The sequence below is a fragment of the Epinephelus fuscoguttatus genome, linkage group LG2, assembly GCF_011397635.1.
Source record: "Epinephelus fuscoguttatus linkage group LG2, E.fuscoguttatus.final_Chr_v1".
NCBI classification, from domain to species: domain Eukaryota; kingdom Metazoa; phylum Chordata; class Actinopteri; order Perciformes; family Serranidae; genus Epinephelus; species Epinephelus fuscoguttatus.
The window spans coordinates 7,935,360-7,959,683 of NC_064753.1; the positions used below are offsets into that span (position 1 = coordinate 7,935,360).

The 24,324-nt window shown below is 43.3% G+C and overlaps 1 protein-coding gene across 3 annotated transcripts in view; it reads left to right on the forward strand.

Annotated features, from left to right (window-relative positions):
• The first annotated feature begins 5,467 nt into the window (after positions 1-5,467).
• The window catches only part of znf536 (zinc finger protein 536), a 266,177-nt gene continuing 247,320 nt past the window's right edge, over positions 5,468-24,324 (forward strand). For 2 of the 3 annotated variants that reach the window (XM_049562887.1, XM_049562931.1), the window contains exon 1: positions 5,468-5,964. The gene's annotated coding sequence lies outside the window, so the exon portion shown is untranslated. Of the gene's footprint in view, positions 5,965-6,150; positions 6,733-24,324 lie in introns of those variants that run through there. The other variant, XM_049562896.1, reaches the window with a different exon arrangement.

A 24,324-nucleotide genomic window follows, 5' to 3' on the forward strand; every position in this document is an offset into this window, starting at 1 on the left:
ACTTACCTAACTTATACAAAACCCCAGAAAACAAACACCCCCCCCCCCCCCAAAAAAACAAAAACAAAACAAAAAAACAAAAACGCAGCTATTCCCCCTCACAGCGATGCATAAAATACCCCTATAAATCAATAAATCACATGGTGTAACAATTGGAGCCAAATTATTGTTGCAATTTAAGCTATAAAAATTTTGATTTTTCTAAAAAGCAAACTGTTTAGTTGTTCATTAAAGAGACTGTCTTGTTTTCTCTTTTGTATATTCGCTATTGCTCTTTAATTGAGTAAAAGTATTTTTTATCCAATTAAATAATCGAAAGCTGCGGCCTTGTCAGAATCCATTGGCTAATGATTCTAGCCTGACGCAGCGATGTATGGTGTCGGCATGGTTTGTGAACAACAACAAGTGTCGTACGTGATTATCCATTGTTTCACCTTGTGTAGTGTGTCATAGGACACGACAACCGACGCCACGTCTGGGACGCCTCACGACGTTCTAACAGAAAGTCCAGCATGTTTGATTTTATTTTTGTCGACGACTGAGCGAACACAGAACGATCTGCTGCCATAGACAACTGTATATCAACAGCACCCCAGCCTTTTTGACATTTCCTCTAAAGATGCTACCACAACAGATTAAAAAGGGGAAAATGATGGGGTGAAACAGCAGAGGCACTTTGTCAGCCCGGTGAGTGCTGCTATTAGCATCAGGCTAGCAAAGAATGTTTTTATTTTAGAATGGAGACGGGAATAGAGTAAGAAAATTTAAAAATAGTGGCTTTTACTTACCACAACTGCAGAGGCTCCCAGCTTCATTTGAAACAGACTACATTATAAACGCATCGTTATTTATTATTCCCTCTGTATTTTGATATTTTTACTTTTGATCATCTCCCGTTTGCCTTGATAAAGTTAATGCATTGCGCCGTCATTTCAAACTCAACACTTCCTGTATCTGTTTCAAATTAAAAGCCCTAGCTATAACTTCAGTTGAGAGAATCTCTTCGTTTTCTAAATAGGCTTTTATTGTGAAACATTTGCAGGAACTTGTTGTGGAGGATTCAGTGACGTGCATGTTTGCGTACGGTACTTCAATTGTAGCTCCTGACATCTAGTGGCAGTTTTAACATTACAACAACAACATTTCGGCTGACACATGAACAGACAGAGTGACTGAAATAATAGTAATAATAAAAAAAAATAGGACAAGAATAACCCGATGACATCACACACGTCATGAAAGACGACCGGGGATGATTGGTGTGGACCATTGTGTCGTCTGTCATGTCTGTCGGCCCAGTCATGGCACGATTTTATGACTCCACAATCGCCTAATGTGACATAGTGACTGTCAGAACAGACAGAAATGTTAAGTAGTGTGAACCAGGCATTAGGTGCTGTCCTAATTGTCAGCTCCTGGCTGTCACTAAGAAAGGAATCCATCATCAATAAGTTTGGTATTATGGACTTCTGGCACTGATTGCCTTCTCTTTTCAGGAGCACAAAATAGCCACATGCATTCACACACATACATGTATGTAATGATTAGCCCCAGTTTTTGTCCCCCAAGTGCTACATACAAGATTCTGAAAAACGAAAACCTGGTGATCTATGATAAATGCAGATCAGTGGGTTATACTAACTGCAGCTCTGAAGGTATTTCCAAACATCTAAGTAAAGATATACAAACACATGCGTGCAATAAACACACAGCAGTTCCTTTTCCCTCAGCCATGGACAAAAAACAATTCAAATCAGTATCAGAACATGGATATTGTAGACATACTATGCCGATCATTGTTCTTAATCAATTAGAGTCAGATGTTTTCATTTAGAAATATTTTATTTCTGCTCTGGGCAGACGTTGATTCATATGATTTAAATTAAAATCACACTGGTTATAAGTCAAAGGCAGTATACTTCCTGCTCCTCCGCATTCATCAAGCCCAGACAAGTTTGATCTTGAGTATACGCTCTGTCCTGGCAAATAAAGAAATACAGTGCTTCCTGAAGAATCACAGATTTGTCTGTGACGAAATCTCCAGGCTGGGCTGTAAATATTTGCCTGTGCTGTATTTGTGTGAGCGTTTCATTAACGATCCGAGCTGACAAACATGCACACTCATTGACCCCAGTCATCAAGGGAGAGCCTGAGACAGTAGTGTGTATTTAGTGTGTATTTGTTGAAAACCTAAATGCCTCACATGAGGGATTGATGTCACCAATAGAGGAGACGACTGCAGTGGAAATGAATCTGGTGTGGTAAACGTTTTCCATCGCCAGCGCTCCTGGCTCTTATTTAAGGCCCTGTCAGAACTTGAAAGTGTAATTGATACAAATTCTAAAGTTTAATTTTTAAAGTTTACAGTCACAGAGGGTTCAGAGCTTCGGATTGTTTAAAATTGCACTCACTCCCTTTTCATTAAAGCAGGATAGTCTGAAAACATTTGTTCATCAAAGGGTTGCTACAAATTAGACTTTGAGAAACTCAATTTGAAGTAAAGAAAAGCATTTCTTTTCCTCTGGGGGAAGCCAAAGTCTCTGCTGTGTTTGCATTTAAATATAAACTGGGCATAATATCTGGCTTTAAAGATGCATGCAGTCATACAGACACAAACACAGAGGCACACACTAACTTGCCATATGCACATACTCACCCCCAACTACATCATTTGGTAGTTCCCCCTAAACTGTTACAGACAACAGCATGAAAAGCTTGCTATCATGTTGCACCCATGCTCTTAGATTGTTTCGTCTACTCGCTAATAGTCGAAATTAGCAATAAGGCCTCCAGAGACACTGAGGAACAGGCGGGCGTGTTGTAAATCTGGGTCTAGTGAGGGGGAAAGAGACACAGAGAGTCAGATAGAGATGGCCAGAGCAGTGGAATAACATCTTAATCTATCTGAGAAGTGAACAGTGGCCGGTCTGTTTTTGGAGCACGCTGTCTTGGATGACTCCCAAGCAGAGGGGCAGGGAGCAGAGCCATCTTCAGCTGCTAGTCACTAACATGGCAGTAATAAGGCAGTGATGACCCTCCCAGGACTGGCGGCCAACACTCCCTCTCTGCCTCCCATCCCTTCAGCACAAACACACACACACACAAACACGGGCCGTGCACTTGAACAGATACGCAGTACGGCACCAAATCTCTGTCTCTCTCTTTCTGATATATTAACTTCCCTGCCTACTTACCAATTCCCATTCATTTTGAATAAAACTTAATAGCATGCTGAAAAGCCCAATCAGTAGGTTAAAAATGTGGGTCACAACTACAACTGCTGCATTTATGTGCTGCGCTGTATAGACTCAGATTTGAAAAAACATTAAAATGTGTGACATTAATTTACTCACTGAAGTATAATCAATAAGAGCAAAGCGTAGGACTATTCATTTATAAGCCTTAATGCAAATGGAGAAGTAAAACAGTTCTCAGGGCTAACAGAAATGAATCTGATGCTGTTGCACCTGTTGCAAATTACTGTCAGACCTTTTCCTGTGTGTCTTTACAATGTCCATCGCTCGCATACAGTACTCTGAAATCAAAAATTCATAAATGTGCTTCTTGCAATTAGGTTTAGCAGCCTAAAGGACTTTAGGACTTAGATTAAGTTTTATGAACATGTTAAATGGCAGATAAAGCTGCACACTCGCCTGTGAACACAAATAAATATCATTCATTTGTATAATACCGATGCTGAAAATCATTCAAATCCCCTTAGTTAATATACAGGTGGGTTCACTCCCCTGTCAGTGATCAGTAGAAGGCAACAGGAACCACTGCTTTACATTTTCACAAAATGCATTTATATTTGCTTTAATATCCTTATGCAGCTTAAATTAGTTTCATACTCGGCATACAATTAATTTAAGCCACTGAGAGCCATGTCAGCCCATACAATACAGCTGGCAAACACTTTTGCGTGGCTACTTACAAATATATGGTGGTGTGCATGTGAGAGTACAACCCTCGGTGCTATGTATTGTTAGAAATTTGCATGCTTAAGTCCATATGGCAACTTCCTTTTGACCTGCTTTCCCATCCCCGATGCATTGTCAGGGCTGTCAGCCGATAAAGAATCACTTGACTTGCTATAACAAGTTCAAAAGGAGCTGATGACGCGCTGTTGATCCATGGAGAATCGGCAAAAGGAACACCCCTACTGCTTGCTGCTATCACTCCCATAGAGATAGCCATATTATTGATGGGGAATGGTTATGCTAATTTCTTTAGGGGAGGGAAACTTTTTTTTTTATTTTATTTTGGAAAATGCTCAAAAAAAAGAAGGAAAGAAAAAAAGCATTTCATACACATCAAACTGAATTCCATATAACCATTTAAAGGAGCAGCATGAGAATCTGATTTTCATAGTGCATAATGAATGTGGAGTATCTTTTAAAGAGGAAGACATGTTTTGTCTGGGAAGGGGAAGAAAGCAGATATTTAGGCTATCTATTAATGTCTCAAAGAACACACACATGCACACACATGCACACAGCTGCACACAGTTGCACACACACTCACCAGTGTGAAAATCTTCAAAAAGACATAAATATTATTAATATAAGTGACAATAAAAAGAGTCAGATAATAATAAGTCATCTTATTATTAATATTCCTGATAATTATTACATGTGCAAAAAGGTACAAAAATGAGTCAATATTTTCTCTGACCAGCAGTTTTTGATGAAAAACTTTTATATACAGACTGCAATACATCCCTAAATGTGATTATAATAATAATAATAATTCTATTTGATTATGTTCACCCACAGATGGAGTGTCATGTGCTCTCTGTCTGAGTGACCATTTACATGTGTGTATCTCCCTCTCCCTCTCTCCCTCTGACACATACAGCATGGCACAAGCGGAGAGAGGATGATGAGGGCGGGTGTGTGTGCGTGTGTGTGTGTGTTTGGGGAGGGTGGTGATGGTGGTGGGGGTGGGAGTCGTTACGCACAGGGCTGCTATGAATATGACCCCAAGATATTCCATTGTGGGCCCATGTCCGGTTCTGAGGACATTTGATAGCATCTCAGTCAGTGGCATTAATGTGTCTCTCGGTTCGACATTTTGAATAATCGGGGCTGTCTGCCGTCATCCTGCCACTAGCTGTCAGCAGCACCGTCTGTCTGTCTTATCACACTCCTCTACTCATGCGCTTACATTATAGAAAACAAGCTGTCCTTGCAAGAGAGCACTTGATACTTTTTTTATTATTACCAAACCGTTCCCATAATTACCCCATAATCATTATATAATCCCATAACAAAGCCTCTATTGAAGTCCTGTCTTTTGTCAACGCTGGGACACTGAATCTATAATTGCATTATTCGGTCTCTTCCACCCCCCTATAGAAGCATAATATATCAAAACCATTCCGCAAGAGAGCTTTTAGTTGCAAGAAACAGTTCGGCCTATGCGGGACGTCTTCTTGTCGTGTGTTTTTTTTACGCGTCGCAAAAAAGTTGTGCCAACTTCAAGTTTAGGGGTCCTGCTGGAAATATCCCCCCAAAAAACCAAAAAGTATTTGCTTCTTTTGTAGAGTGGTCGCTTTTAAAATTCTTCAGAGAGGTGTGTAGAAATGCATTCATTCACAAATTGGAGCAGTCGCATTATTGATATATCATATTTTCAAATAATTATGTTCATTCCCTATTGCGCTCCCAGGCAGTAAGAATAAATCGTCAATACATTGAGAGAGAGGGGGAAAAAGGCAAAAGCGAGTCCCTGAGGAGCGGTTTTGCGTTTGTATGCATGGGGATTGGCAACACAACGGGGCTTATTTACATTAAATACGCCACAAGGTTACAGTGCAGATAGATGAGCGTCATTTTTATCACTCATTACTTCTCTTAAGCGGTGACTGACGCTCAGGACGCACAGGAGGCAACACTCATTTATCCTGGAGTTCTTTTAAGGCGAGGAGAAGAGGAAAAAGACTCGAAACAGTTCACTTGAAAGGTAAGGAATTCCACTTTTTGGAGTAATTTGTGACCTGGGTGTCTTTACACGGAGGGGTTGTTATCCAAGTCCATTTTTTAACGCACGGTGCCTAAGCGGCGAGGCTGGCTGTGTGTGAATGGTTATGTACAGGGGGCAGATTTTTAAATAAAAGAGTGTTTGTGGGCAGTTCAAGGTCAGAAACAAACTAAGGTGGTCGGGAATCGGCTTTTTCTCTTGCCACGCTGCCATAGGAAATGTAATGATGAGGGGATTATTTCTTTAAACGAGCTTCTGTGCATCAGCTGCTTTTTATCCCCCGTCAACGGCGAATACCGCAAGACCCGGGCTGTATCCAGCCAGTCGGCTCTGCTTTCTACAATGGAGTGCCTTTTTAACGGTACAATGCATTTCACCTACCAGATAGGGGGAGTCCAAGCTGAAAGATGAAGGGAATATGCTGATGCCTGGCGATCGGCATCAATGCAAACGTTTACCTTTAGCGGACAGCGACAGAGAGGGGCAGAAAGGCAAGAAGAGAGACAAGTAATAAAGCCGTATTTTACATTTCAAACTCAGGATGCGCGGCAGGGAGCAGTTGTAGGGACAGGGATCGAGGAGTGGACAGTCTTTAACAGGTCCGAAGCGCACTTTTCAACACCCCCGTCATCCGACAAGAATATGATCCGGTCAAATCATATGGACATGCCTCATTATTCAATGAACACTATCTCTCACAACGCATCGTTTACGCGCAGGAGTTAGCCGGCGCTTCGCCAAATTTAAAAGGTAAGAAGAAGTGTGTGGAGCTTATAGTACACGACTTGGGGTTTTGCTGGGGGCTTGAAGTGTATTACTCGCTGGGAAGTCAGTTTTTGGGAGGATTGGGGTTGTTTGTGCGGGTGCATCACAACGGGGGCCCCTGATGTCTCCCCAATCATGATTAGAAAATAACAGTGCAATTATCCGGAGCAAGTGACGATCGTAAAAAAACTGCAACAAAATAACAGCTGGGACCAAGACATGGACTGCGATGCTCGACACCTTGAAACTCAACGCGGAGCAAAACACATTTTTTTATTCCAGCAGAAAATACATTATTATAAGTTTTCTTTACGGTTGCATGTTTTACTCCGTTAACACCGCGTATGCGTAAAAGGCGTTCGGGCGCACGGCTTTGCAATATTGCGCATACAGATCAGCGATACAGTGTGAGACTTTTAGAAAAGTCCAACCGTGTTCCCGGTAAGAGTGTGCACCAAAAACTTTCTACCGATACCCGCACTTGTGCTGAAAGAGTGCACGAGGGCGATTCAAGTTTACCGGCGCGTTTGCCACCATGTGTCAAAACTTGTGAGATGGAAGAAGAGCCGGTGAGACCTGCCATTTTGTGCAGTGATCGACCTCTCTTATGAATAAGCAGCCCCTGCATTATGCTTTGAGGAGACGTTACGATGGTATTCAGACGAGGGGGGTAAACACTCATCTTAGCAGCGGGGAAATTGACATTTTTTGGGGACCTGAGTCGCTCTTGGTGGAGGGGAATGTGCGTTTTTTGTTTATGTTTTTTTTAAGACGGGGGGAGAAAGTTAGAGCGAGTCGGTTAAAGGCTACAGGAGGCTGATAGATATCCGTTACTGTGGAAATATAAAATGACGGAGCCCATAAGCCAATAATATTTTTCCGGGGGACGGAAGAGGTCGGGTGTATGACATGCCATTGCACTCGTGCTTTCAGGAGTTTCCGCGTTATCTTCTTTAAATTTACCACAGTATGTTTATTTTTAGGGTATCCTAAAGATCCAGCAGGTTGAGCGCGCTGCGTGCGCTGAAAAAAATCTCTAACCGGCTGCCGAATTCCCACATCGAGTCTCACATGTCCGAATTTATGCTTAAATGATGGCTACAGTATTGAATTATCTGTAATATGTGGCACCAGGGATGAGGCTTGTAATCCCATTTAAAGCCTCTGTCTCACCGTGCGTCTTGGGTGGGGAGGACCTTTTCTTGGAAGTCGAGTTGACCCCTGAGTGATCTGACCTGGGTTATCCAGCCACTTCCAACAGCTACCAGCTCTGCACAATGGCTGTGAAGACACATGTCATCCTTCTTAAAATACTCAACAATGTCTATCACGTTGTTTCCCACTGTTTCTCTAACCTTCCCTAAAGTTGTCTTGAGCCAAAAAAAAATGTTGCCTCTTCCTCATATTCATTGTGCAAGGAAAGGGGATAAATAGATGTACTGTGTGAGTTGAGATGCTGTCATTGTTTAATGGTATGCACAGGGCGGATATTATGTCTGAAATAGTGTCTGGGCGTAAACCCTTTTTGTCAGCTCCTTTCATTCCCTTATTGGAGATGCAATAGCAAATGGAGAAGTGTCCCCGCTCCTCTGACAGTTCAGGCTGCCTCACAGACCTGCTTGCCCTTTCCTGGACCTCTCTGCGCTGCTACAAGTTGAAATGTTGTCATTCTTTTCGGGTGAAAATATTTGGGAAGAGACGCTGTGTTTAAGAAAAGGCCTGGCTTTGCAGACTGGCCTGTTGAAGGAATTTATGTAGTGAATTTGGTGTCAAGGCCTCAGTGGTTTGTGTTAGCAATTTATTTAATATTCATCAGGCCTACTTCTGATTTTTTGCATCCATCTACCAGTCAGGTTGCGTTTTAATATTACATACCTCTCACTAACGAATTATCCAATTAATTGTTGTCATTCAAATAATTATTCTTATAAAATATGCAAGCATTATTTATCTTCACTTCATGTCAAGTCAAAAAGATAAATTCGCATCATTTATGGATGTGATTTAGGAGTGAGTGTGAGATTTATTACAGCAAAAAGCCACACACGTTCAGCACAAGTATTTTTGGCATTTTCCTGAGCTGCAACTTTCTGATCGACAGAGCTCAAAATCTGTCCTCGGGAGCCGGTCTGTAGCGGTGTTATTGGTTGATCTCGCATTAGTTGCTTTCCCACCTGTGCCCGTGTCAGTGTTGCTAAGGGGGCCGCGGGCCGTGACTGACTGCGGCGATACACATCTCTCAGCTGAAAACAAGGGTGGAGGGAGTGATGAGAGAGACAAGGGGGGGTGGTGGTGGTGGGGAGACGGAGAAGGAGCATGGCATGCAAAGGATGGCATCAAATCAGTCCTCTTTTCACCAGGCTGTCAGTCAGTCAGTCAGCCACTCGGTTCACCGTGGAGTAGACCCACTCGACTGAAGCCGCCGCGTTGTCAGTCCGACACCCGGTGAATTATTTGCACGTTGACATGTACACAATCAGATTTTTTTTTTTTTAAAAAAAAAGGAAAGAAAAAACAGTATGAAAAATCACACACTCATTTAACAAATGCGCATAAAGAAGGCAGCACATGAGCAGCAGTGCCATCGCAAAAACACACAAACCCACAGTGAAGTGGTCGCATAAATTACATAATCTAGCAGTACATGAAATATGTGTGTATAATCAATCGGACAACACATAATTCAAGTCATCCTGTACCATAGTCAGTGATGTATGCTTCTGCAACATAGTGCAGTCCACAGTCAGACAGGCAGCCTCTCTGTGGCTAGTTGATCCCCTTCTCATGTAATTATAGGGGAGAGGGCTCCAGCTGTACAGGCTGCGAGGCCAGGGCTCCCAGTCCGCTGGGATCAGGGCGGTGGTGGGCAGGCCAGATCAGGCCAGCTCTGCTCATCAGCCAGCCATTAATTGATATGTGCAGTCATTGTGAAAGCACCCCCCATCTCTCTCTCTCTCTCTCTCTCTCTCTCTCTCTCTCTCTCTCTCTCCCCGTTACCTACTGGGTGAAGGCTGTGGATACTGGTGTCACTCCTTCATTTCCATTCTGGTTCTGATCTGCTCCCTCTTCACACAGGCAACAGTGCAAGGCAGCAGCATTCCAGTGTGTCTGTGTATATCTGTGTCCCGCGGGGGGGCAAGGAGGGTGTTAAAGGGGCTGTAACACACAGGCGTTAGTCTGGGTTGAGCCTTGTAGCTCCATGACCTTGATCTCCAGAGTTCAAGCCAGACAGGCGAAGATGTTGGCGAGCTGGGCTCGCAGTTGCCGCGCGAGGCTAATATGACAAGCGCGCACACACACACACTCGCTCACATACTCACAATCAAAAGCATCGAATCGAAATGTGGGATGTGAACTCAAGAAGAGATTGCCCTGACCACAGAACATCACACGCTAGATTACACACATTAGACAGAAACCTCAAACCTTGAGATTTTTATCACATTTGTTTGAATTCCTGTCATCAAAATTGCCAGATTAGATTTTTTTTCCCCGACACCACCGGCCCACACGATGCGATGTCAAACTTCTATAAGCAACAGCAATTATGATTTAACTGCTGTGGTGATAAATCGCAGGGGGCATGAATGACCTGAAAGTTTTGTGAACTTAGTGCCACTGACCTTTGGTCATTATCAGGCCTTTTTAGGATCTCAACTTGTGAGATGAATTTGTAAATGGATGATTAAAATGTAATCCTTTACATGAGGTGCTGATGTCCAAAAGTGTTGCAGTTATATCGTATTCAACTGTAAATTGAACATGTTGCTTTTGTTAGAAATTAGGATCAAAGCAAAACTGACTGCAGAAGAATGACTCAGTTATTGAATAATATAAAAAGCAATAGGGAATATAGAAGATACCATTATGCAGAAATGAATATAGCATCAATTAAAATCTTGCTGTGTGAATGATCAGCTTTATTGAATCATTGTTTAACTGAGAGTTTATGTACAGTTTTCCCGTTGTGTGCGTCTGTGAATGTCTCATCCTGTACTTATGAGCCTGAGTGTATATTTTCCCCAGTATGTTCTTCGCCCTGAGAGCTTGATAAGGACTGGGGGGGGGGTTTCAGGGATGGAGAAGCAGTGGGGTGGATGAGTTGGGGTAATCGTGGACGTCAGTTTGATCTAAGAATAAAGAGTGTGGGGCAGATGAGGCGCTGACAGATAGGCTTGACTCAGTCCTCTCATGCTGGGGTGCCATCACAAGGAGCGTCTGCCTGTCTGGGCAGCCGGGGGAGTCAGGGTGGTGGGGGTTGAGGACGGGGTGAGATCTGGATGGTAAGAGAGGTCGAAGTGGTCTCAGAGGGAGAGGTGGGCACAGAAGTGGGCGCAAGGAGGATCTGTTCTTTTCAAAATCTTTTTCTCCATCACAATCGTGTCGCTGTTTTCAGTACCAGATTTAGTTAAATAAGCCTGAGAATGTGCATGTCGGCAGGTTGGTGCGTGTGTGAGTTTGCAACAGTGTGTGTATGTGCACATGAACCCGCATACTGTGTGTGTGTTTTTGAGGCTAGTTTAGCTGCTTAGCCTTGAGAAAGTCCAGTGTCCGGGCGATGCATGGCCTTGCCCTCTCTCTGTCTGTGTAATCAGTTGGCGCTCACGTAACACCAACAAGGAATGTGTCCTGAAAAAAAATGTAAAACACCTTATCCTCACAACCCGTGATACTCCTCCTTTGTTTGCCCCGGCTTCCCTGCTGAGCCCCCTTGGCATTAAGGCATTATTGAGTTTGGCTTTAGTTTGGTATTTATTTCCTAGAAGTTCGTTAGCATTTGGGATTTAAGGATGTGTCATGCAATGTCAGGACTGTTTCCCCTTTTGATGTGTCGAGCGGCGCCACGTTTTCAGCTGTGTCATTTCCGTAGACAACAGCTTAACACAAACAGGCAAGCACACATCAATCAGAGGTCCTGAAGCAGAGAATTGCTACTGCTTAGCATTCAGCCACGCTCAGCTAAGACAGTGGTAAATACCTCCAGTGTTGATGAGATGGAAGGTTATATATATGTGTGTGTGAGAGGCAGGTTATGTCTATTACCCACTTCACATACCACCACCGACCGCATTGCACATGTCATGTCTGCTCTTTAGCTGCTCTACCTCTCGGATGTGACCTCTGTAAACTTCCCAGACCTCTGCTAATGAGCGCGCCAAAGTAGCACAAGATGGAGGGAGAGGAAGAGAGGCAAACAGTAGAGGAAAAAGAGGGAGAAAAGGGGGAGGGTGTGAGGATGCTGGAGAGAACTCCTGCACCTTTAATTATGATCAAGAGGTTTTCACCAAAGGACGGAGGCGTTGCAGTTCTGTTGCGCTCGTAAATCTGGCCCCGGATGCCGTATATTGTGTCGAACGATTACTGTACACCATTATAGTGCATATTCAACTGCCTCTCCAGCACCTGATTTGCATAATTGGATCTTTAATGAAACTTGCCTCGTGGAACAAAAAATACAAAAAGAGAGATGAAAAAAAGTGGTTTGGCGTGAGGGTGTGGGGGTAGAGAGAGAAAATAACACGATGTAGATGAATGCCCCCTCAAATATTTGTTGGACTCATTTCTTAAAAGAGTTTTAAGGAGATGTGAAAGAGGAAAGGTACTGAAGGTGTAAAGAAGACAGAGAGATATAGAATAAAAAAAATCTGTGTTTGTGTGTGTGTGTGTGTGTGTGGGGGGGGGGGGGTGACCTGCTCTGGCCCAGGCGCTCGCACATCAGCGGCAGTGCTACAAATAGGATGAGAAGTGACTGTGAAAGCTGTACATTCCCCGCCAGGTCTCGCGGGTTAAGACTACAATAGCGGGATATTCTCTAGCCCGGGGGGGATTTCAGCTCCTCTTCTGTCGACACTCATTGCACCTACTTGTTACTCAGGGAAGATGGCTCTTTTGTAGAGGAGCCGATTCTGCGCTCGCCTGGTGGAATTCCTCAGTCGCAAATATTTTGACAATGCTTAATCAGGAGCCGTCGTTTTTTTAGTCTCCACTTTTCTTTTTTTGTGGTTGGTCGGGCAGCTTAGAGCTTACGCACAGTGACTGAGTGGTGCTTTTCATTACATATGGATGTGTATTTACATGTGAATTGGGAACCCCCTGCATTTCTTGTAATAATTTGTCTGATTCACAAATATCTTTACGTGTGTTTGCATGTGTGCCTAAAAGTTGCCGTTCTCTCAGCCCGCCACTTGTTTGTGGCTGTGGCAAGGCATCCGTCTAATTGCTTAATTAAATTCCAACATGTCCTGTTTCCCTCAGCCTTCAGGAGGTGAAGGTTAAAATCCTCCTAGTGCCACTTTCACGCCAACGTGAGGGCAATGGATAATAGCAGGTTATTTGTCTTGTCTCGCTGAAGGATCTATTGCTTAAAAGTGACAGTGAGAGAGGGAAAAAAAGAACTACATTTTTAATCAACGTGTTATGAGAGAGACTATTAGGTAGCTCTCGTGTCTCTGCCGTGAGTGCTCCTCCATTCAAAAGTGGGACAGCCAGTTGTTAATCGAGTGCTAATGTTAAAAAACAACCAAATGCTGATGGTGCGTTAAAGCGTTTGTGTGCGCTTTAGCTGCCTGTAAGCAGTGGTTCTGTGTGTGTGTGTGTGTGTGTGTGTGTGTGTGTGTTTCCACTCTACATCCGTGGGAGTGGATCATGTGTCAAAGCGGTTTACAGGTGGCTGCAGGGCAGCAGCTCTACAGAGAGGTGGAGGAAAGGCAGGCAAGGTTCAAGTACCTCAGAGGCTCTGACGGCGCTGAACTGAGCAATGCCAGCATCTGAGAGGACCCTTCAAAAGCCTCCTTATCGCACTCCTCACTCCAGTATTTCACTCTTTTCCTTCGGTCTCTCCGCCGCAGCCTCTGTCATCTCTCCATCCTCTCTCTCCCGCTCTTATCTCTCATTTATCCTATTTATCATTTCTTTTTTATCTCTTCTTCTTTCCTCACTTCTCATTTAGACCATCTGCCACTCTGGACTTGTTGCCAAAAATGACAATAAGTTACCTATTAGTTGTAGCGTACCACACCCTGCGAGCCGTGATTCAGTGCCCAACTTTGTAAATTTGCTTTTGGAAACTGACCAGAAATCACCTCCAAATCATTGTAGCTGCTTCCTTAAGTGGTTGCATAGGTGTAGATTTCACATGGGACACTTGGGACATGTCCCTCCCAATATTTAGGACATGTGCATCTATCCCTCTCTAAAACATAAAAGTATGCGGACCTTTATTTTGACAAAATGAAAGACCACCCTGGATTGACACAGAAAAGGCAAAATTTGGTGAATTGGCTGGAACTTTAGCTTTTATGCTCAAAAAATTCAGGTGGAGAACACCAAAACCACTGTTTCATATGTGCCCCCCCCCTTGTTGAAACAAAGCCTAAGCTCTTGAGTGATCGTAAACACTTTCTGTCCTTTAACTGGATAAAGTTAATCAGCAGAGCAGTGACCAGCAGGGAGAGACAACTTTTCTGCCCTCTCCAGTAAATGACCGTCTGATTCTGAGATCAGCTGATAAAAAAAAAAAAAAAAAATCAAATTTCCAAGATTCCTTGTTTACTTTTACTTGTAACATTCCCTCAGTTGAACTCCTGGTGGTCAAACCAGTACATTTTCCTCCAGACGATTATCTCCCACTCACGGTGATATCATGAGCAAATATAAATCTCATTTTTAGCAGGAAACTGTTGAACACAATCACACCAGTGTCACCGTCTAGCACAGGTGAATTAACACCTTTGAGCTAAACTGGTTAGAATGATACAGTTATGTATCACATATATTGATCTGTTATTAAATATCAGATGATTGTGACGTCTTGTCTTACAATGTGACGTGTAAAACAATGTTGATCGTTTCAGTGGAGTTTCAGAGAAGAGTTTTGGTAGTCCATGACGGCATGAGCGCTGCTTGAAGACTTTTACACCTGGGCCCACAGTAGAAGGATTTTTGTTGTTCTCTTAATTGGTAAAATTTAAAAATACTTAACTTGACAACTGGCAATCAGAAAACATTCTGATCAGCCTACAAAGCAGCACATCTACGGAAAGGTAGATCCGGAGAGAAAAGAGATAAATATACAGTAGGCAGGGTGATGACAGGACAGAGCGGGAAAAAAACACTTAGGGAGAAACGCAGCGAGCAGAAGGGGAGAAGGAGCGAGACAGAGAGACAGAGAGGAGGGATGATGTACTTAACGGTATCTGTAGGCTTCCTTCTCAACAAGCTGCTGCCACAGATCCTGGGAGCCCGCGTTGATAAATTCGGTTTGATAAAAGTCACTGAAATGCCGGCCTGTCTGCACACCTCTATTAAGCGCTGGTACATTTGTCACAGCCAGTGGAAGTCAACCAAAGGGTTTTAATGTCACATCAGGCTGAATTAAAGACTCAATCGAAAGCCCTGAAAGGTTTAGGTTTTTATTTCAAGTGACAGTGGTGGTGGTACAGCTGTGGCTGGCGCTAAAGATTACTGGGCTCTAGTTGATCAAGGCAGTCATTTTACATTTTATATTTGGCTATTGGGAATTTTGTGATTATTCGTTGCTCATTTTAGCCTGGATGCTCATTTTGTATCTGATGACTTTGAGCGAGGGAGGGGGGAGTGTGTTTGTGTGTGGTGAGTGTGTGTGTGTATGTGTGTGTGTGTGTGTATTTGGGGGGGGTGGAGGGTGGGGGGTTGAGGTTGAGCTCATCTCATGTCTGGCATTATTTTTCTAATTCATTTTTTTTAATCAAGAGAAATTACATCTATGCTGCATTAATCATCAACCTTCCTTAATATAGCAAACTGAGGGAGCATTTAAAAAAGGCTGCATTTTAAAAACACACAACTTTCCCCCTGAGAAGCCCCTTAATACCACATTACTGTTCTCCATTTATGCAAAAGTAAATAAGTGAACCCAAAAGGCAAATGAGCATTCCAGGCGTTTAAACACACAGCCTTCTGTAAACGCCTGGCGCAGCCGCGACCACATCTCCGAGGCGTAGCTGCCATGAGACGCAAAGTAAGGGTTGCTACTGTGCTTCTGTTTTTTTAAAAAGGTAAATATATGTGTTTATTCATGCCCTTATTTGAGGACAGGATATTATTATCTGGAACATCATTACGGTAAGACAGCAAAAGGCCTCTTTTAAATATCAGAGAATATTAGAAAAACTTAGGGACAGTACAAAAATTATTGGGGTGGGAAGGGGGGTCAATCTCCTCTTCATTTTATATAAAAAAGAACATACACCCAAGCATTATTAAAAAAATGCAATAGACTATCTTCCCAGTGACTTATAACAATAACAATCAGTTTCTGATGAAACGGCTAATGACAAATGTAAACTTAAAGAAATTCATTGAAAATAGTTTATCTTTCCTCCTCTTCCTCTGCTTCTCCTTTTTCCGTCCATGCACACATACACACTCACACGTAGACACACACACATGTGCACATACTCACAATCAGTCGATCCCACCTGGTGTTGTATTTAATTAGGTAAAATACACATAACATGTGTGTGGGCGCATGCACGTGAGCCTGTGTGTTTGTGTAAGTGCGTTTGCTCGCCAAGAGCTGTCAGTCTTTCATGAACTACTTTAAAAATTGTTGTTCAAGGTGGGAGCTAAATACTATTTATCTATTATTTATCTGCGTTATTACCGGGGTTGAATTTAAAAAGAGAGCTCTCCGACGTGGGAGAATTCCCCCGGCGCCTGACTCTTTCCTTTAATACCTCTTTTAAGTCATAAGATACGCTCCCACCCCTGCTGAAAAAGAAACCTTTAACAGATCTCCCGCAATTTCCGACAATTTTCTCAAATCATCTTTTTTTTTTTCAAACGGCCCACCTCATCATCTCCTCTCTCTCTCTTTAGACCCCCCCTCACCACCACCACCACCACCACCTCCCCGTCTTCCTTTTCCTCTTTTGTTTTGATCCATGTCTTTTTTGTTATTATTATTATTCTTGATCGTGAGCTGCAGTTGTTTTCTTCGCCTCAGGATTTTATCTCTTTTGTTGTGTCGTTCACACCAATCGTAGTAATGGGGAGAGAGTTAAGTGGAAGTGCTGTGGCCCGGGCCCTTGTTCAGCTTGTCTGGCGGCTGCTTTGGTAAACAGGACTGTCAGATCTGCGGGAGGGGGGGGGGCATTTGCATCCATGGTGTGGTTGAGGACTCAAAGGGTGGGAGTGAGTTCACACTTCAAGTCTGCTAACCCGATCACAATGTGTGTCCTAAAAACTGGGGGGTCAGTCGGTATTTCTAACCTTCTGTTACTCTATGGAAGTCATTAGAGAAAGGATAGGGAAAGGACATGCAATGAATGAAAGTTATTTATTTCTTAGTTTGGACTGTGCTGTGTATGATGGTAACTCAGTTTTGTACCAAATCACAGTCAGGAGAGTGACTTTTTAAATGATAATTCTCTTTTATTACAGCTTGGATCTTTCTTTAGGTTATGATAACACCAAAGTGAGTGCTGAGATCTTGGAATGTGGTGACATTGTTAAAAAGAAGTCAGACAAGGAAAGAAACAAGCAGTAAGACAACTGGACAGATTTTAAACAGTGACTGCGCTGTGTGTGGCATAGCCAGTCAGAATCGTTGCCAAATTGTCTTAATAACCACGCGCAGTACTGCAAAAACACACTAAAAAAACCCTTGTTGATCAAAAGGCACACAGACCAGGATTATAAAAGATACTTCTGTAAATGAAAAATAAACAGGTCAGAACACCTCAAACTGCAAACAAAGTCCGTTAGTATCAATCATGGCTGTAAGGATGGCAATGACGGCCCAACGCTTTGTCTGAGAGTGAAATATCTCAACAACTACAGGATGCACTGGAAGGAAATTTGGCACAAACGTTCATGATCCCCTTGGGATAAATTACAATAACTTTGCTTTCATTAGCACTATCATCAGTTCAAAAAGTGTGTTTTGATGTGCTTTGTGTTAATTAGTTATTAGAAGAGATGTCACAATTCTCAAAATCGACGATTCTATTAGACATTTGATTTTACTGTCACAATTTTATTCAATTTAAGATTTAAACTTTTTTTTTCAGCACTGAAGGGTAGGATATGCTATTGTTAGACAATCAAGTATTGGTTCATAAAGATCAACAGATCACAAGTTTTATGTCCCAACAGCTGTCGTGCATTTTCAAATTATTCTTTAAAGAAAGGCTACATGGTATCAAGTGTGACATAACTGCCATATTTTTGGAATGTACAACACTGAGACCAAACACTGGTCAAATTTAAATAATGTATTTAAAATTGAATAAGTGCATGTGGAAAGCTCATTTTGATCATTTATTTAGAATCGAAATTTGGAAATCCCCTGGTAGCTAGCATGCTAACAAACTAAACCAAAAGGCATGATGATAAACACGATACCTCCTTAGCACCAGCATGTCAGTGTTGTTATTGTGAGAATGTTGGCATGCTGATTTCAGCACTTAGCTAAAAGCTTGGAACATCCTCTCAGAGCTGCTAGTGAGGCTGTTGACTCTTATGGTGCGGTCCATTTTACTGAGAAGTCAGAATTTCTGAGTTCCTTGTGGAACATCTTTCTGAAGTCGGAATTCTGGCTCAGAAAGTCAGAGGAACCTAACCAACCTCGACCTCAAAATCTAAGATGGCTGATAGGGTGACCATATTTTGATTTCCAAAAAAGAGGACACACACGAGATAGCCTACTTAAATGATACTCACAGTTTACTCAAAGATGCCTTATAATTTTAATATATTTAAAGTTTGTATGTATATTACAAAATAATATCTCTCAAAGACAGAAATTCAGATAGGCCCCCTATAGACAGGGGACACACACACACGCACACACTAGAGTGTGGCTACCCAATCCGAGCCTGATGGGTCCCGACGGGTCCCGACGGGTCCCGACGGGTTCAGTCAAAAATGTATAAATTGTATTCGGGCTTGGGTCGGATTTGGTCAGCTTTCATTGAAAATGTAGTGTAAAAATAAATAAAATCCTCTTGTCTGTCCTGTTTATTGCTTGGGCACTGTTATTTACGCGACAACACCTGAACATAACACACAGACACACATTGGCTGTTTGTTTCTATCTCTCCCCTCGTTGGAAGTCTCGGACCTCCAGCCGCCCGCCTCCGCCTTGATTAAACGCTGAAAATAAAATAAAAAAGAGAGAGAAAAGTTTTCCTATTTTATCTTATTTTGTTATATTTCTCCCTCTCCCCTCGCTGGAAGCGTCGGACCTCCCACCTCCCGCTCCCATCTCAAACACGGAGGTCTCCCTCTGCGCGGAGCACCCACGGCGCATGCCCAGCCTGTTAAATAGCCTGTAACCATAACAACTGTGTGACACGAACTCAGTGCTTTAGTCATTAAATAATGTCGCGCTAGGTTCGGTTTCGGACATAACAAAACAGAATGACTGTCGGGTTCGGACAGAAATATGCGGCCCATGCTGCACTCTAACACACACACACACACACAAGGAAAACCGGACATTATCATCAATTTATAAACACCCCCCGGACGCCCCGGACAGGACATCAAAAGTGGACACGTCCGGGCAAAAGAGGACGCTTGGTCAGCCTAGCTCAGAGCATCAACTCTAGTGAAAGCTGTAGTGATTTACTGTTAATTAGCACTTATGTCTTATTTATGTCTCATTAAAACACTCGTATACACCATACTGTCCAACTTCTATCTGTGGACATGTTTCTACAGTGTTGGTTTCCTACAGTGTCTGCAGCGTAATGTGTTGCCATCAGCTGGTATTGCTAATAATGGCTTACCTGGCTAGAACTGGTATTGTTCACAATATGTTGGTTTTCGGACTTAGTGTGCTGGAACGTGGTCAACTTGCTCAACCAAATTCTGACTTCGGAGGTAAATTAAATGCAGGTTCAACATTTGTACTACTTCCCCAGAGTGTAGAACAGTTATGTGTGTATTTTTGTGTTGCCATCATCTTAGTGCAAAGTCATGGATTTTCATATGAATGAATGGGAACCATCTTGGAGTACAGTGTTCAACTCTTCAACTGCCTGGTACTTGCTGTGCTAGTTGTATGCATACACAGCTGAGTTTTAGTTTCACTTTATCAAAAGCCACACAGATGATAAGCTCATATTGTGCCACAGCACAGTACACGTACACACTTACTGCCCCTCTTCCTGTCCTGACTGTGCGCCTCCACACTTCAACCTGCCCGTGACCCCCTTGACCAGACTTTACTCTGTCACAGGAAGTCCTTAAACTCTTTGCTCATATCCTCCCAAATGCCTCCCCACCAACAGGACAATCACACGGCAGAGCTGCTTCGGATTAGGGCTCGGAAAGGTTTGCTCCACAAATCTGAAGTTGAGGTGGAGTTTATTTCTCTCTGTCTCCCTCGTAGCCTCCATCTCTCTGATTGCCGATCAGCCCCCGAGGGCTTTGAGGCGCTCTTGCTGGATCCCTGTGATTAGAGTAAATGGCCTCCCCCCTGCTCGCCGGAGATCAGGGTTGGTTTTGTGGGGTGGGGGAGAGGTGGACTCAGGAGGACGAGGTGAGCAGCACAGAAAAGCGCTGAGGGTGAGGATGTGGAAATTGACAGAGGAATGGCAAAGAGCACAGAGAGTAAAAGCAGAGACAATGCATCTCTATGTGTTGGTTTGGAGGATGGTCCCTGTGGAAGCCCATGGGTGAAAGGATCCTATCGGTGGGTGTAATTCTATGTTTGCATCATATCAGATTTTTGGTGAAAACTTGCTTCCAAATGAGGAAAAAAGACATCACATCAGCCTCCTAGTGGTAATTTTAAATAGGACATTTGGGGATTTTTGTAGCTCCACTGTCTGTCATTTAGCGTTGCGAATGGTACGTCCCACAAGAATCAAACATGCCAGGAAATACACCAATTTCAAGGTATAAAGTGCAGCTCATTATTGTTGAATATTAAAATAAATTGTAACTGATTGCTATCTTGGCAATCGTGTCCTTTTCTCAAAATATTGTGAAGGTGGCATCACACACGGAGGAGTTTTTTCAGACTTAGTCAGCTCAGGGGAGTGATGGTCTGCACCAGTGGATACTTCTCCTCTTCAGGCAGTGTACTTAGCAGAGACGTGTGTGTCAGTGTGTGTTTTTTTGATATGTGGCCTGTAATAAAATGTAAGCCCGCAGGTGCTGAATCCTCTAAGTGTGCCTCTGCCTGTAAGAAGTGTGCCTCTGCCTGTAAGAAGTGTGCCTTTCCTCAGTCCACCGTCTCTCTGACTCTACAGCATGTACTGGTACCTGTCGCGCGTGTGTGTCTATGTGTGTCAGTTACTGCTGGGAGGGGCATTTGATCCAGCCGAGGCTTGTGTTCGTGTGGAGCCCAGCAGAGAGCGGCGGAGGTCAGTCTCCTCCTCAACACCCCTTTTTCATCCAATTTCTGTGGCTGCGGGCGGCTGCTTGCCGCGCTTTTGTTGCCGGAGGTAATCTGTGAAGTGATCTTAATTATGGAGGTTCGGCCTGTTCCTCTCTTCCCCCCACCTCTTCCTCTCTCTCTCTCTCTCTCTCTCCCTCTCTCTCTCTCTCTCTCTTTTCATTCTTTCTCTCTCTGTCTTCCTCTCTGTACACGCTTTTAATCAAAGAGCGTAGTTAGCTCGTAATGAGGGCGAAGGGAGCACGTGCGCTTCTGCTTACACATGCTGCGAGGCTTCGAGGAGGAGGAGAATGAGGAGGATGAAGAGAGTGAGGAAGGATGGGAAGGGTGGAAAGACAAATGATTATACAGTTTCCATGACAGGTTTGTCAAGAAAATAATGCGGCGGACCAGTAATCTGGAATTTATTTTGAATTCTGCCATACCCAAAATTGAGTGGTAGGAAAACTAGAGTCTGACTTTACACACCACAAAAACAATAATAACAACATCTACATCTTTGGGTAAAGCCTATAAGATAGTTATGCAGTATCTATACATTTAAAATTTAAATCATAATTTCATCAATTTGTCCTCTAGTCACCCAAAACATTTTTTAAACATGGACTTTTTATAAGAATATAAAAAATTGCTGAACATACATTGACTGCTGGGGAACAAGTGTACAGTGTGTTTTTCCCTGTAGAGCACTGACACTGCACATTACATTCAATACAGAGACCAATCTGCTGCCTTTTTACTCACCGCATATCTAGAAGTGATCAGTGGTAAAAAAAAAAAAAAAAAAGGTACAACAAGGAAATAAAGTTTGTGTATTCAGAATATCTTTATTGTCACTGTAACAGGTACAACGAAATTTCAGTGCAGTTCCTTTGAGGAACAGTGGTTAAGAAGGAGGGAGGAGGGGATGTTGAGACCTGGAGGGAGGCAGGGAAGGAGTGAAGGGGGGTGGAGGGGGCAAAGGGGAGCACTGGGGGTTGGAGAGAAAGGGAGTTAGATGGGATCCATTACACATAAACAGCCTAGGCATTGATGAGATGATCCGACGAGGATTAGGCCGACAATCCTGATGGACACTGAAAAGGTGACCACATGGGGAGGGGCGTGTGTGAGTGTCTGTATGCACATGTGGCAGTGTGTGTGTGTGTATGTGGCTTGTAGGACAATAGCATATGCCGTATGGCCTCATTATGACACCCCCCACACCCACACCCACACCCACACATTCTCCCACCCCACACACACACATACACACACACACACACATCTCCCATCGTTGCCGCCGTCGCTCTTTAAGGTCGCGCTGGGAGCTATTTCCAGGTCACCGCGAGGCCAAAGGGCAGCAGCTGGGGCATGAATGCCAATCAAGTCGATGCTGCACCACTTTGAGACGCGCTTGTTCTTCGTGTGTGAAATGTGTTATGATATCACTTAGCAGGTTTCAGTTCGTTCCTCGCTTTTTAATTTGAGGGGTTGTATTGGAATTTCAGGATAGAATTTCAACAGGCTTATGTCCCTCCAAACGATGGCGAAAACTGCTGCTAATACAGAGAAATTAAATGATGACAATATTGATGATCATAAATAATTGTGCATTTAATTTCTTTGGATTTGGAACTGCTGGTCAAAAAACCCAGAAAAAAATCAGGTAATAAGAAAAAAAATCAAAACCATTCGAGAGAGATCTAGTAATCGATTGTTGACTTTCAGCACGTTCCTCTGCCCCAAATCTTAGGATGAATCATTTAAGTCAAATTTGAAACAAAAAGTCACTGGTTCTAGATTCTCATGTGTATTTTTCCCCCCTCTGTGATACTGAACTGAATATGATGAGATGGTGGACTGAATGTTGGACAAAATAAGCTGTTTGGATGTCAAGCTGGATTTGGAAACTTGTAATGGAATGCAATTTTGGACATTTTACAGACTGTATGATAATGTGGTAGGGTCCTGTGCATTTATGAGGTGTGAAATATCACATACAATAATTTGTTTCATAGGTTTTACGTCATACAGAGCATCAAACAGTGTGGTCATGAAACCTGAGGGAGCAAACTGTGTAGTGTGTAGAGAGTGTAGAGACTTTTTTGTCTGTATGCAAGGTAGTTTGTGAGATGTATGGAAGTGTGTGTGTGTGTGTGTGTTACAGTGAGGCTGCTAATTCCTTCAGGGTCAAGGGGAGGGGCCGGGGTTAAATGGTGTGACAGGAGAGGTCAACAGTGATTAGCTGCCATCTGAACTAATGGCTGGATGCTGAAGAGGAAAAGAGACAGGAAGAAGAAGAAGAAGAAGAAGAAGAGTGGGAGGGAGAGGGAAACTTGCAATCCTGTTATCAGTTAGTTGAAATCAGTGTGTGTGTGTGTGTGTGTGTGTGTGTGTGTGTGTGTGTGTGTATGTGTGTGTGTGTGTGTGTGTGTGTCATTGTGTTGAACAGTCCCCCCCCCCCCTTCCCCCCTCCCATTTGCACTCACCCCCACTGTCCCCCCCTTTTCCTCATGTCCTTATATTATTAAAGGTTGCCTCCGTGCTTAAGTAAGGCAAAGCAGATGGCCCTTTTCATAAATCATGCTTATAAGATGATTATAGGCGTCGCCGCCCACCATTCTCCTCTTCACTTACGGTACAGTAGTGCTTACAGTTTTCCTCAAGGCCTGCTAATCTGGCTGTACTTTTAAAAACACAAAGCCACAAAGCTAAAGCTAAACTCTGATTATTTTACCGACCAGAGGGAAAGGAGACGCCACAGTTTGAACCCTGAGAGCTGCAAGAAAAAAAAGCCCACAAAGGTGACAAGTCAAGAAAAGGAAAATGCAAAGATAAGATTACTTCCCCTGCCAGTGCCTCCTCCTCCTCCCCCTCCTCCTCCTCCTCCTCTCAGTGTTACCCCCTACTTGTTATGTTCCCGAGCTTGGCGCAAAGTTGCTCAGAACAGGATGTTAAATATATAGCACAGGGAGGGAGAAGGAGAGGAAGAGAGATGGAAAAGAAGTAAAAGGAAGGGTGTGTGTGCATGTGTGTGTTGGATTATGTCTGTGCCGTTGCACTATTCCTTGATGTATGCACCATGTCAGGCAGTCATTGTCTCCTGGGTAAAGAATGATAGTTCAAATACCTAGCATCTCTCCCCTGGTGCTCCAAATGCTCGCCTTTGAAGTTTTTATAATCCATCTGTCATCTGCGAGCAGGGA